Here is a 12,855-nt window from a genome sequence, read left to right on the forward strand (position 1 = left end):
TTGTGTTTAGGTTTTGATTGTGGGCTATTTAAACCTGGTAGGCCCGCCGGCTTTCGTGCGGGCTTGTTTTTCTGTTCATGATGTGTGGATTATTTGTGGATTCCGTTTCTCCGAACAGTTTCGTCCTGTTTGTTGGACTGGGTCTTTATGCGCCCTTGTGTGTGGCGTGACCGTCACTCTGTTCTTGGAAATAAAGATCTATGTTTCGAACTACCCTGCTCTCTGCGCCTGACTCCTCCACCCACTACTCCTAGAAGCCGTTACAAACACCATCCCAACCGTGAAGCACGGGGGTGGCAGCATCGTGTTGTGGGTGTGCTTTGCTGCAGGAGGGACTGGTCCACTTCACAAAATAGATGGCATCATGAGGTAGGGAAATTATGTGGATATATTGAAGCAACATCACAAGACATCAGTCAGGAAGTTAAAGCTTGTTTGCAAATGGGTCTTCCAAATGGACAATGACCCCAAGCATACTTCCAAAGTTCTGGTATCGGAGTGGCCATCACAAATCCCTGACCTCATTCCTATAGAAAATGTGTGGGCAGAACTGAAAAAGTGTGTGCGAGCATGGAGGTCTACAAACCTGACTCAGAAACACCAGCTCTGTCAGGAGGAATGGGCCAAAATTCACCCAACTTATTGTGGGAAGCTTGTGGAAGGCTACTCGAAACATTTGACCCAAGTTAAATAATTTAAAGGCAATGCTACCAAATACTAATTGAGTGTATGTAAACTTCTGACCCACTGGGAATGTGATGAAATAAATAATAGCTGAAATAAATCATTGTCTCTACTATTATTCTGACATTTCACATTGTTAAATTAAAGTGGTGATCCTAACTGACCTAAGACATGTAATATTTAATAGGATTAAATGTCAGGAATTGTGAAACTGAGTTTAAATGTATTTGGCTAAAGTGTATGTAAACTTCCAACTTCAACTGTATATACCGTAGACTCCAGGCTAAGGCAAATACCTCTGGAGGTCAATGCGTACTATTTTATATTTTAATAACCATGTGTTTATCACAGTTCTTGCCTCAAAGCCCTTTAATTACCTTTCCCGCTGATTGCTGCCGATATGTGTCTGCAATATAGAGGAGAGTCCAATGATTGCTTTGGGATGCAAGGGCATGGCATCACAGAGGTGGGAAACCTTGTAAAAGGTTGATGGGGTGTAAAGTGGCCTTGGAAAAGCTTAGCAAGCCTTTAAAATGAATTGTCTGCTGAAAAGGAGAGGGTAGAGGAGATCGATGGGAATAGATTTCCTTCTGGACTTCACCTGTTGGGGGGTGTGTGTGTGTGCGCGCGCATGTGTTCCTCAGGACTGCAGAGATGTCCATGTGCTGAGTCAGGCCTTATGTAGAGGATAGTTGACTTTCACTTATTCACCCATTTAGAATGGAGAATATTTCTGTGCATGCAGAGCAATTGAAGCCCTGCGTGTGTAATTAATTATGGCTGATTGCATATATTCCTGTGATTTGTCTGAGGAATCTAAGGGAGTGGACCAAGTGTTACGGCAGAGATCAACGAGCATGGAGGATGTTATGTAACTGAATGGACGTCAGCTCCTGGCATATGATGCAGCTAAGAGGAGTTATTGACAGACAGTAGTGTGCTCCTCAATGTTTGATCTCCTAGAGGTGTCACCCACACCGCAGCCTATTCTAGGGTCTTAACATTGTCTGCAGAACACTGGGAGAAGCTCAACACACAACCTGTCTGTCACCTTTCTCAAAACGGATAAGAAGGGCAAATACTCTACACTGTTAGCAGACACTGAGAAGCTACTACACTGACTCATACTACAGTCATCACTTCCTAAGGACAGAATATGATATGTTCAACCATGTACAGATGTATGATTTTAATTTGAGCCAGTTTGCTACAGCAGGAAAATAGTCTGGCAGCAACAGGAAATGTTTAAACAGGTTAAACATAAGGCTGGGCAATATGGTCTAAAAATCTTATCGTTTTTTATTTTTTTTTTCTCTCAAAATTATGGGCGACTAATGATATAAAAAAATATATATATATTATCTCTAGAAGCGTTGTTGTACAATTTAGAGTTAATATTCACTGCATTTCGGTGGTGCAGTGGTTAAGGGCGCTGTACTGCTGCGCCACCAGAGATTCTGGGTTTGCGCCCAGGCTCTGTCATAACCGGCTGCGTCCGGGAGGTCCGTGGGGCGACGCACAATTGGCCTAGCGTCGTCCAGGTTAGGGAGCGTTTGGCCGGTAGGGAAATCCTTGTCTCATCGCGCACCAGCGACTCTTGTGGCGGGCCGGGCGCAAATGCGCGCTAACCAAGGTTGCCAGATGCACTGTGTTTCCTCCGACACATTGGTGCGGCTGGCTTCCGGGTTGGAGGGCGCTGTGTTAAGAAGCAATGCGGTTGGGTTGTGTATCGGAGGACGCATGACTTTCAACCTTCGTCTCTCCCGAGCCCGTACGGGAGTTGTAGCGATAAGACAAGATAGTAGCTACTAAAACAATTGGATACCACGAAATTGGGGAGAAAAAGGGGTTATAAAAAATATAAAAAATATATTCACTGCATTTCAAAAAGTCAGCAATAGTCTAATGAATTCAGGGCTTGTGAAGTTATATCTATTTATAAGCCTTCCACAACCATATGGAAATAATTGCATTATTTGATCAAAATAGTTGAACCTGCTTTTTTTTTTGCAATAATCAATGATCTGGCTTTCAGGTCTGTCTATGAACATTCCCTTTTTGGTTACAAATGTAACTAGAACCATGCATAATGCACATGAACTAATCATGACTAACTTCTTGTAGCAGGCACTAGGCTATAGAGAATTAACACAGGTCTAATCAACAATCTCTCGTTAGTGATTAGCCAGCTAATATTTGTTTCAACATCAACTTTAGCCAACTTCGATCTATTTGCTAGCTAACAAGTTTAAACAGTTGAATTGTTATGAACTTTTGTTCTGTCTGTCTCCAATTGTTTGAAAAGCATGAGAGCCTGTCCACTTTGTTCAGATGTTGAAATCAAGTGGCCTACCTTATTTCTCAGAATGATAATGAGTTGCCAATTCCTTTATATAATTGTGTTTTATGCTTATTGCAAATTTATAAAACAGACTAGACAGCTAGTATAAGTCTTTGGCTAAAATGCTGCTAGTGGTACCCTAATGCCCCGCGCGACGAACTGATTCTGGAAAGGGTATGCTCAATGTTTTTAGTAGTGTCTGATCTGCTTGCAATTTGGTAGTTGAGACAAAAAGGGTATCGTTCGAAAAGTTATCTTCTCCTCTAGTACAGTAAAATAATGTCTCAATGTGTTTTGGTGTCCACGTGACCGATTCTGCAAATGAAAGTAGCGAGTTAAAACCTCTTGTCAGAGAGGAAGACGAGATCTCTCAATTTTGTTGGTGTGAGAGGCAAGAGGAGGGGCTTGAAGTGTGTGTAAACGATAAAAGAAGAGGCGAAGTGAGAAGTTTCACTCCCGCTAAAATCTGTCCAAAAATAAAGCCAAATGCGTGTCTATGGGTTTATTTTTGACCGAGTCTTGTCGCCTGCCTTCCCGCCTTTGGGACAACAACTCCCATTGTTAGGGCGGAGAGGTGCAGCTCGTAATTATATACAGACATCTGGTGTAAATGGGGAGGCGCACACAGCACAGAAGGATCGAAAGAGACGAGACCAAAAATACAAGACGAACACGCGGACATAAACACTCATAAAAACGGAAAATAACAAAACCTAGATTCTTGCGATACAGTCATTTTGGAATATCACGCAAAAACATAATTTAGAATTAATCCAATTAATTTGATATATCGCCCAGCCCTAGTTAAACAGGTTAACATTCACAAGGCCGCAGGGCTTGGTGGATTACCAGGACACGTACTCAGAGCGTGCATTTACCAGCTGGCAAGTTTCTTCACTGACATTTTCAACATCTCCCTGACTCTGTCTGTAAAACGCTAAGGTAACCTGTCTAAATGACCATCGCCCTGTACTACTCACATCTGTAGCCATAAAATGCTGTGAAAGCCTGGTCATGGCTCACATCAACACCATCATCCCAGACACCCTGGACCCATTCCAATTGCATACCACCCCAACAGATCCACAAATGACGCAATCTCTATTGCACTCCACACGACCCTTTCCCACCTGGACAAAAGGAACACCTACGTGAGAATGCTGTTCATTGACCACAGCTCAGCGTTCAACACCATAATGCCCTCCAAGCTCCTCACTAAGCTAAGGACACTGGGATTGAACACCTCCCTCTGCAACTGGATCCTGGACTTCCTGATGGCACGCCCACAGGTGGTGAGGGCAGGCAACAACACGTCTGCCATGCTGACCCTCAACACGGGGGCCTCTCAGGGGTGCTTGCTAAAGGCCCTTCCTGTACTTCTTGTTCACCCATGACTGCTTGGCTGCGTATGACTCTAACACCATCATTAAGTTTGCCGATGATGGTGGTAGACCTGATTACTAACGACAATGAGACAGCCTATAAGGAGGAGGTAAGAGACACTGCCAGGACAACAACATCTCCCTCAACGTCAGTAAGACAAAGGAACTCATCGTGGACTACAGGAAACGGAGGGCTGAGCACGCCCCAATTCTCATCGACGGGGCTGTAGTGGAGCAGGTTGAGAGCTTCAAGTTCCTTGGTGTCCACATCACCAACTAACTATCATGGTCCAAACACACCAAGACAGTTGTGAAGAGGGCACAACAATGCCTCTTCCTCCTCAGGAGGTTCAAAAGATGTCTCATGGGCTCTCAGATCCTCAAAGTTCTACAGCTGCACCATTGGGAACATCTTGACTGGCTGCATCACTGCATGGTGTGGCAACTGCTTGGCATCCGACCGCAAGGTGCTATAGAGGGTAGTGTGTACGACCCAGTACATCACTGGGGCCGAGCTCCCAGTGTGTCAGATAAAAGCTACAAAAAATTGTTAAAGACTCCAGCCACCCATGTCATAGACTGTTCTCTCTGCTACCGCACGGCAAGTGGTACCGATGCACAAAGTCTGGAACTAACAGGACCCTGAACAGCTTCTACCCCCCCAAGCCATAAGACGGCTAAATAGTTAGTCCGGGTAGCTATTTGGTTATCTATTTAACTATCTGCATTGACCCTTTTTGCACTAACTTGTTTTTGACTCATCACATACTCCAATATTTGACTCCAATGCTTCCCAAAGTTGTGTCAAGTTGGCTGGATGTCCCAGCAGCATTGCAGTTCTTGACACAAACCTGTTCTTGACACTTCCATCTTTAGTCTTGCCCATTCACCCTCTGAATGGCACACATACACAACACGTCTCAATTGTCTTAAAGCTTAAAAATCCTTCTTTAACCTAGTCTCCCTCCCCTTCATCTATACATTGATTGAAGTGGATTTAATAAGTGATCATAAGGGATCATAGCTTTCACCTGGATTCATCTGGTCAGCCTATGTCATGGAAAGACACGTTTTTAATGTTTTGTATACAGCTAAGTTATTGTTACTCATTATTACTCATTGTGTGTCTATTATACTTTTATGTGTTTTACTTTTAAATTATGTCTCTATTTTTCGTTCTCTCTGCATGGTTGGAAATGGCCTGTAAGTAAGCATTTTACTGTTAGTCCACAACTGTTGTTTACGAAGCATGAGACAAATACAAATGTAGATATTTTTTTGTAGGCGTATTTTACATAGGGCAAATCAAGTCTGACCTTTTTCAGTGGAAATTAGAAACTGTAGAAGCCTTTTAAAACCGTACACTGCAAGGTTGCATAATCCTGCTGTGCAGGACATTTTCATCAACAGAAGAGTGATACAATGAATATCCTTCATATGTAGCTAGCTACTATATTAGGCTGCATGTTCTCACCACATGTCAGATGTAACCATTTGACAGGCCTACTGATACTGTATGTTTGGCATAGTACTTTGTTTTTTCATATTGCAGTAATGTACTGTAATTGGTTATTTCTAGATAATGTATGCAGATTGATTGTGAGTTGTTGCAGGTGTTGGTAACTTTCCTCCCATCAACAGAACAAGTGTCATTTGTTGGTGTCTCCTGTGACTGATCAAAATGGTCCTATGCAGAGAAGTAGCAGCTGCAGTGTACTGCAGTGTGATTGGGGCCTCAGGGACCAAACGGAGCCCAAGGGCATGAGATGATACTGCAGCCAGAGCACAATGTGACTGCGTGGCTGAGCGGGAGAGACAGTGGTGTTGCTGACACTTTATCTGTCTGAGAAAAGGAGAGTGTGTGTGTGTGTGTGTCTGCATGCTTGCGCGTGTTTGTGTTGTATGTGTGTGAGAGCGCAGGACACATTCCAGTCGCCAGAGAAAACGTGCTGATTGTTTTGTGCCTTGAGAAGTTGAGCAAACCAGAGAAAATGTCCCAGATAAACTTCAAATACCTGAAGAGGAGGTGATAATACATTCTGCTCTGCCTCATAACTGGCACTGTGTTCTCCGTAACAAACACAGTTGGTTGGTTTCTGTGTCTTCCCCTGGGAGGATGAGTCACACAGCGCTGCTTACTATTGGTTCAAACAGTTTAATCGTCAGATGGAACGTGGGCATTGTTTGGTAGATAGTTCAGCTGTGTGCTACTTGCTCATATATTTATCACCTGGCAATGCTTCTTCTGGCTCTATCAGTTCTCCTAAGCATTTAGATATGCTGCGCTAATGTGTTAGATTTTTCTTGATTCGATTTTTCTGTGTGCCACACAACAATTATTTATTTATACCCCGTCTTAAACCAAATGATGGTTGATAATTAAAATGTCTGAAGAATGCCATTGGGCACAGCCATGGGGGCAGGGGGGCACAGAACAACACTTAGACTATTCCTATTCCTAACCAGCACACCTGTCAGACTGCACCAGGGGTTTTGACATAGGCTAATAGCAGGAGTGGGCCCACATGGCCCCTGAGGACCCGTGATGGCTGACAGTGAACATCAGCACTCTATAGTCATGGCATCTCCCACATGCTCGTTGAGTGACACTCAGGTCTCCATGCTGTCAGCAGGCTCTCCCCATCCCTTCTCTTCTCTCCTCTCCTCATCCCTTCTCTTCCCTCCTCTCCTCATCTCTCCTCTCCCCCTGACAGCTCCCCTGACAAACTAACTGTCCCTCTGAAGCTGGATGGATCCTCTCTCGGCTCTAATTGTGGAGTGGAATGTGGATGTGGAAGCTTTCCTTCACAGAGAGGATGTGGGGCTGAGGTTTACACTGGCTGGACTCTGCTGCAGTAGCCTATCGGGCACAGCTTGTGACTCCAGCCATTTGTCTAGATTTGTGGGAGAATCTGCCCTGTTTCCACCCAGACTGAGCTTAGCTGCCGATGGCAACCTCTCCTGGAAGGAAAAGTAGAATGCGACTTGTTAGAATGCAGTAAGCCTATGCCCTTATCCTTCTGTATCCGAGATGGAGGCAAACACCCCAGAAAACAATTCTGTCACTTCACACTGAGGGCCCAGGGGATCAGTCTTGTTTGCCCTGGTGTTGTTTTACTTTGAAGCATCTCTCCCCTTCAGTATCAGCTGATGTTGGTAAAGGGAGACAGGCTGTTTTAGGACATCAAAGAAGCAGCCCAGCTTTAATCAGCACTCCAGCCTGAGCACGAACAGAAGCTATCTCTGGATAGGAAGATGTGGTAAGATAACATTACCGTCTCTGTGCTGTGGTGTTAGCCCTGATTAGTGTAAGGAATCTCTTTAGCGAGGTTGGCGTATCCAAATGAGTCTTGGTAACAATACAATGTGCAAATCACTTCCAGTGCCACCTGAAGCCTTGAGGGGAGGAAGGATGTGTCGGCACAAGGCTTATCATGCAGAACACATCTGGCCAGTGGGAGGTGTGTTCCTAAAAGAGAGAGCATTATGTGTGTGTGAGAGAGAGAGAGAGAGAGTACAGTCAAGCAGCAGCATCCTCTTCCTGTGCTGCCTGTCTCAATTGGCAACCCCCCCTCTTTCCTTCTCTCCCTCCCTTTCTGCCTCTCTCCCTCCCTCCATCTCTGCTCCCTCTCCCCATTATGGCGCCAACAACATAGAGCTACTTAATGAATCAGAATCTTTGTGAGCCCGTACTCAGTAATCACATCACACTAAACTGAGTGACAACTTTTTTTTCTCCTCTCTTAAATGTGTTAGTGCTTGGGTTTGTTGCTAATCTAATGACATACCAGTTCATTTCAGGATGCTCCCCTCCAAGCCAGAGATAAGCTCAAAGTGCTCTTTGTTGAGTGCATTGGCATGAGGATCTGATCAGCTGTGACAGGAAGTACCCCAAGAGCATGTGATGTCAACATGTGCTCACTGCTCTAACTCTCCTGTTTAAAGATTGGGCCTTTTGAGCTTCTCATCTTTATTTGTGCGGTGTTGCTTAAAAACCAATTAGGAAATCTTGCTGTGAGTGGCACAGTAATGATGTTGTTTTGGCCCAAAAGCCAGACTACTTTATAACCAAGGGACTGAGGAAGGAGGGGGGTGATAGATCAAGGCTTTACTGTCTAAGCTGAACAAGTTGCCCCTTCACCATACTCAGCCTTGTACTCTTTTTGTTTCAGGAGTGCACCTGGGAAATAGACCACATCAGCCACCAACCTACAGCTATTGGTGAGTATTTATGCCTATTTTGGGGTTATGACTTTCCAGCATTAATGGGTTTCATTCTCATGGTTGTTATAGATGTGTTGCTGTTGTTTAAACTAGGTGGCTTTATTAGATGGAAAGGTGGGATCAGGTGCACATTTCAATGACGATGTGCTTTTAAAAAGGCTGTTAGTCATGTCCTCTGTCATTGAATGTTCAGATTAAGCTAGTTAATCGGAGCTATGCACATCTCAACTCAAGGTTCCTCTGTGCTGTAGTCTTTTCTGTTTGAATGCTCATCGCTGTCCTATGATCCAGCTGTTTACCATGTGATGTGTTGCTGTTGTGAGAGTGACCTGTAGGGCACAGGGCATCCTCTGGGACCACCTGGGCTCTCTGTACAGAAGTGTGAGATTGACACGGAAGCACTGTGTGAGGGAGGGGTAGATGAGGATGCACAATGATCAAGGAGGAGGAGGGAGGTATCGTGGGAGAAGTCTTTGAAGACGTTGCAGGGCCGAGGAGAAAGAAGAAAAATAATAGTTGAGCAACCCAAAACGCTGTGAACCTCTTTAAAGCAACCCTCTCCTCATCACCTATTCATCTTCAGCTGGAATATTTATACACAGCCATCCTTTGAGATAGACTGAGCAACAGCTACATTTTTTTGGAGGAGAGGACCAAGCTGCCAGTCGGTAGCCTTGCAGGTCACTTCACAGTGGGAGTCGTGGGTGACTGTGGTATTACAGCTGCTAGACCTTTAGCTTGGCATTCAGACGCTCAAACATCCAATCATCATATTAGTATCTCATGGTGTCAGTAGGACCATAGCAGCATAAGGCTTTTGTATCATTAAGCAGAATGTGCAATAACTGAATTGCTCAAGCAATGAGGTAGACAGAGATCATGTCAACTATACAGTACTCTATATCTGCCTGGCTACCCAACCTCCTTGCTCCGGCCAAACACTACGCCACGCCAACGGACGTTATTTTCTTCTCCGCAATGAGTCTGGATCGGAGTACCTCCCCGGCGTTTTCAAGAACGCAAACACGTTCTGACCATTCTGATTGGTCCCAGAAACCAGTGGGTTGGGCCAGAGCCAGAACACACATGGGTAAAGCGGCGTTTTGAAAATGTGTCGTTGTCTTTGATACTCTGATTGGTTAGAGAGTACGACACCCCTCATTGTGACGTCACCACATACGACTTCAACGATGCAGACTCAGGCCTGAAGTATGTAGCGAACATAGAGCAGTGGAAAAATTCCGTTTGAGTCTTCAGGCGAAGTCAGCTGCCGTTCTTCTTCTCATGATGTGACAATTCATTTCAAGAGTAGTTCCATATGGTATAGGAAGAAGAAGCACCATGTTGATGATGTGTACTCTGTTACTGTCAGAGCAGAGAAGTGACAATAGTAGGTGAGACACCTCCGGGAGGAGGAAATATGTTATTGTCATTGAAATCCTGCATGTTATTGTCATTTCATAAAATTGTAAATGGATACATTTGCATTGTAAAATATGTTATAGAAATGCTGCTAGATATTATATTTTCCCTTTTGTAACACATGTCATATACATTATTCAAACATACTGCACTCATACCCACAGAGGTGAAAAACAGAACAAACTATGATTGTGGTCCTGCTTGCAGATTGGCCAAGGAGTGTTTGAGCTGGCACAATATTGTGCCAGGGATGGAATAAAATGTTCACATCTGTTTCAGTATCACTTAGCTTTCGATTAACATGCCCTTGACAGAACGACGGTTAGCCAGTTTGGCTCTGCTTCATGCCTCACAACATCACTAGTCTTGCCATTAGTGATGACATAACATCGGGTTGGGTAGTAATGGATTACATGTAATGTAATCCATTACATGCACACACACAAACACAACCTAATCCATTACTTTACCAGCAAAAATATTGTAATCAGATTATAGATAATTTTGAAAAATGATGATTATTTACAAATTCATACAAGGTGTTTGCAAAAAGAATCTTTGATACCTTGCTGTTTTCGCAACGCTGTCAAATCAGCATTGAAAAAAGGATTTAAAGTTTGTTCCGCCTGAGCGAATCTGACCACAAGTCAGAGACCACTATGATGACATACCAAATGTGTTTGATGGATCGTGGGAGAAGGGAAGGAATAGGCTTTTTTAGACTACAGTCCAAGCTATGTCTTCCAATGGTGCGACTGCTGTCGGTATCCAAAGATTATATAACTTGAATAAACGCTTGGAGGTAAGGATGACAGCAGTGCTGTAGCCTAGAGGGCGATACGGATATCACTTGTTATTGATATCTACATAGCGCATTGATGTGAATCACACTGCTGCTCTCTCATTTAGCTATTTACACCTTACAGATTGTGGTTGTGGATGGCTGTGCACAAATGTATTCAGTGCCTTCGGAAAGTATTCAGACCCCTTGACTTCTTCCACATTGTGTTAGGTTCCAGCCTAATTCTAAAATGTATTAAATTGTTTTTTCCCCCTCAGCAATCTACACACAAAATATCACATTTACATAATTATTCAGACCCTTTGTAAAAGCACCTTTGGCAGCGATTACAGCCTTGAGTCTTCTTGGGTATGATGCTACAAGCTTGGCACACCTGTATTTTGGGAGTTTCTCCATTTATTCTCTGCTGATCATGCTCTCTCAGGTTGGATGGGGAGCGTTGCTGGACAGCTATTTTCAGGTTTCTCCAGAGATGTTTGATTGGGTTCAAATCCGGGCTCTGGCGAGCCACTCAAGGACATTCAGAGACTCGTCCTGAAGCTACTCCTGCGTTGTCTTGGCTGTGTGCTTAGGGTTGTGGTTCTGTTGGAAAGTGAACCTTTCGCACGAGTCTGAGGTCCTGAGTGCTCTGGAGCAGGTTTTCATCAAGGATATCTCTGTATTTTGCTCTGTTTGTCTTTGCCTCGATCCTGACTAGTCTCCCAGTCCCTGCCGCTAAAAAACATCCCCACAACATGATGCTGTCTGCACCATGCTTCACCATAGGGACGCTTGGCATTCATGCAAAAGAGTTCAATCTTGGTTTCATCAGACCAGAGAATCTTGTTTCTCATGGTCTGAGAGTCTTAAAGTTCATTTTGGCAAACTCCAAGCGGGCTGTCATGTGCATTTTTACTGAGGAGTGGCTTCCTTCTGGTCACTCTACCATAAAGGCCTGATTGGTGGAGTGCTGCAGAGATGGTTGTCCTTCTGGAAGGTTCTGGAACTCTAGAGCTCTGTCAGAGTGACCATCAGGTTCTTGGTCACCTCCCTGACCAAGACCCTTCACCCCCGATTGCTCAGTTTGGCCAGCTCTAGGAAGAGTCTTGGTGGTTCACAGGCCAATGTGTTCTTGGGGATGCTGCAGAAATGTTTTGGTATCCTCCCCCAGATCTGTGCCTCGACACAATCCTGTCTCTTGAGTTTTACGGATAATCCCTTCAAACTCATGGCTTGCTCTGTCAACTGTGGAACCGTATATAGACAGGTGTGTGCCTTTCTAAATCATGTAAAATGAACTCCAAGTTGTAGAAACATCTCAAGGATGATCAATGGAAACAGGATGCACCTGAGCTCAATTTTGAGTCTCATAGCAAAGGGTCTGAATACTTATGTAAATAAGGTATTTATAAAAACCTGTTTTCTTTGTCATTATGGAGTATTGTAGGTAGATTGCTGAGAATTTTAAAAAAAAGTAATACATTTTAGAATAAGGCTGTAACGTAAAAAAAATGTGGAAAAAGTCAAAGGGTCTGAATACTTTCTGAAGGAACTGTATGTGTATTTTATCCCAATAATGGTTGAAATTAAGACATTTAAGCTGCCTATCAATCATTGTTTTACGACCAGTGGACAGCCAGTGACTAATGCACACTTGCAACAGCTACATACATAGTGTGGATCCCAGCCTATAGAATACAAGTTTGAGCGTGTTCCTACCTTCTAAACTCCTCCATGGTATTGGGCCCCATAGTTTAATGTAAGGAGACCACAACTGGTGCTTTTATTGCTCAATCTAATTTGTGCTGATTCAAAACAAAATATCCATAGGCCTAACATGCATATGCTCAAACTCGCACACTTTTGACAGACTTAAAGGGGCAATGCGTAGTTGCTACATCCATTTTTAGACGTATAAATTAATGAAATACTGTGTACTCATTGATTCTTAAAGAATATAACTTATAAATGCCTCATTAGTTCAACTGTCACACCCCATGAGAACCCAAAATATAAGCTTG

The 12,855-nt window shown here is 43.8% G+C and overlaps 1 protein-coding gene across 2 annotated transcripts in view; it reads left to right on the forward strand.

Moving 5' to 3' along the window:
* LOC110506433 (amyloid-beta A4 precursor protein-binding family A member 2) overlaps window positions 1-12,855 on the forward strand; it is an 86,120-nt gene that overhangs the window by 16,073 nt on the left and 57,192 nt on the right. For both annotated transcript variants that reach the window (XM_021586036.3, XM_021586033.3), the window contains exon 2: window positions 8,580-8,628. The gene's annotated coding sequence lies outside the window, so the exon portion shown is untranslated. The remainder of the gene's footprint in view (window positions 1-8,579; window positions 8,629-12,855) is intronic.

Source organism: Oncorhynchus mykiss, chromosome 26, assembly GCF_057628025.1.
Source record: "Oncorhynchus mykiss isolate SJ-2025 chromosome 26, ASM5762802v1, whole genome shotgun sequence".
In the NCBI taxonomy this organism is placed as follows: Eukaryota; Metazoa; Chordata; class Actinopteri; order Salmoniformes; family Salmonidae; genus Oncorhynchus; species Oncorhynchus mykiss.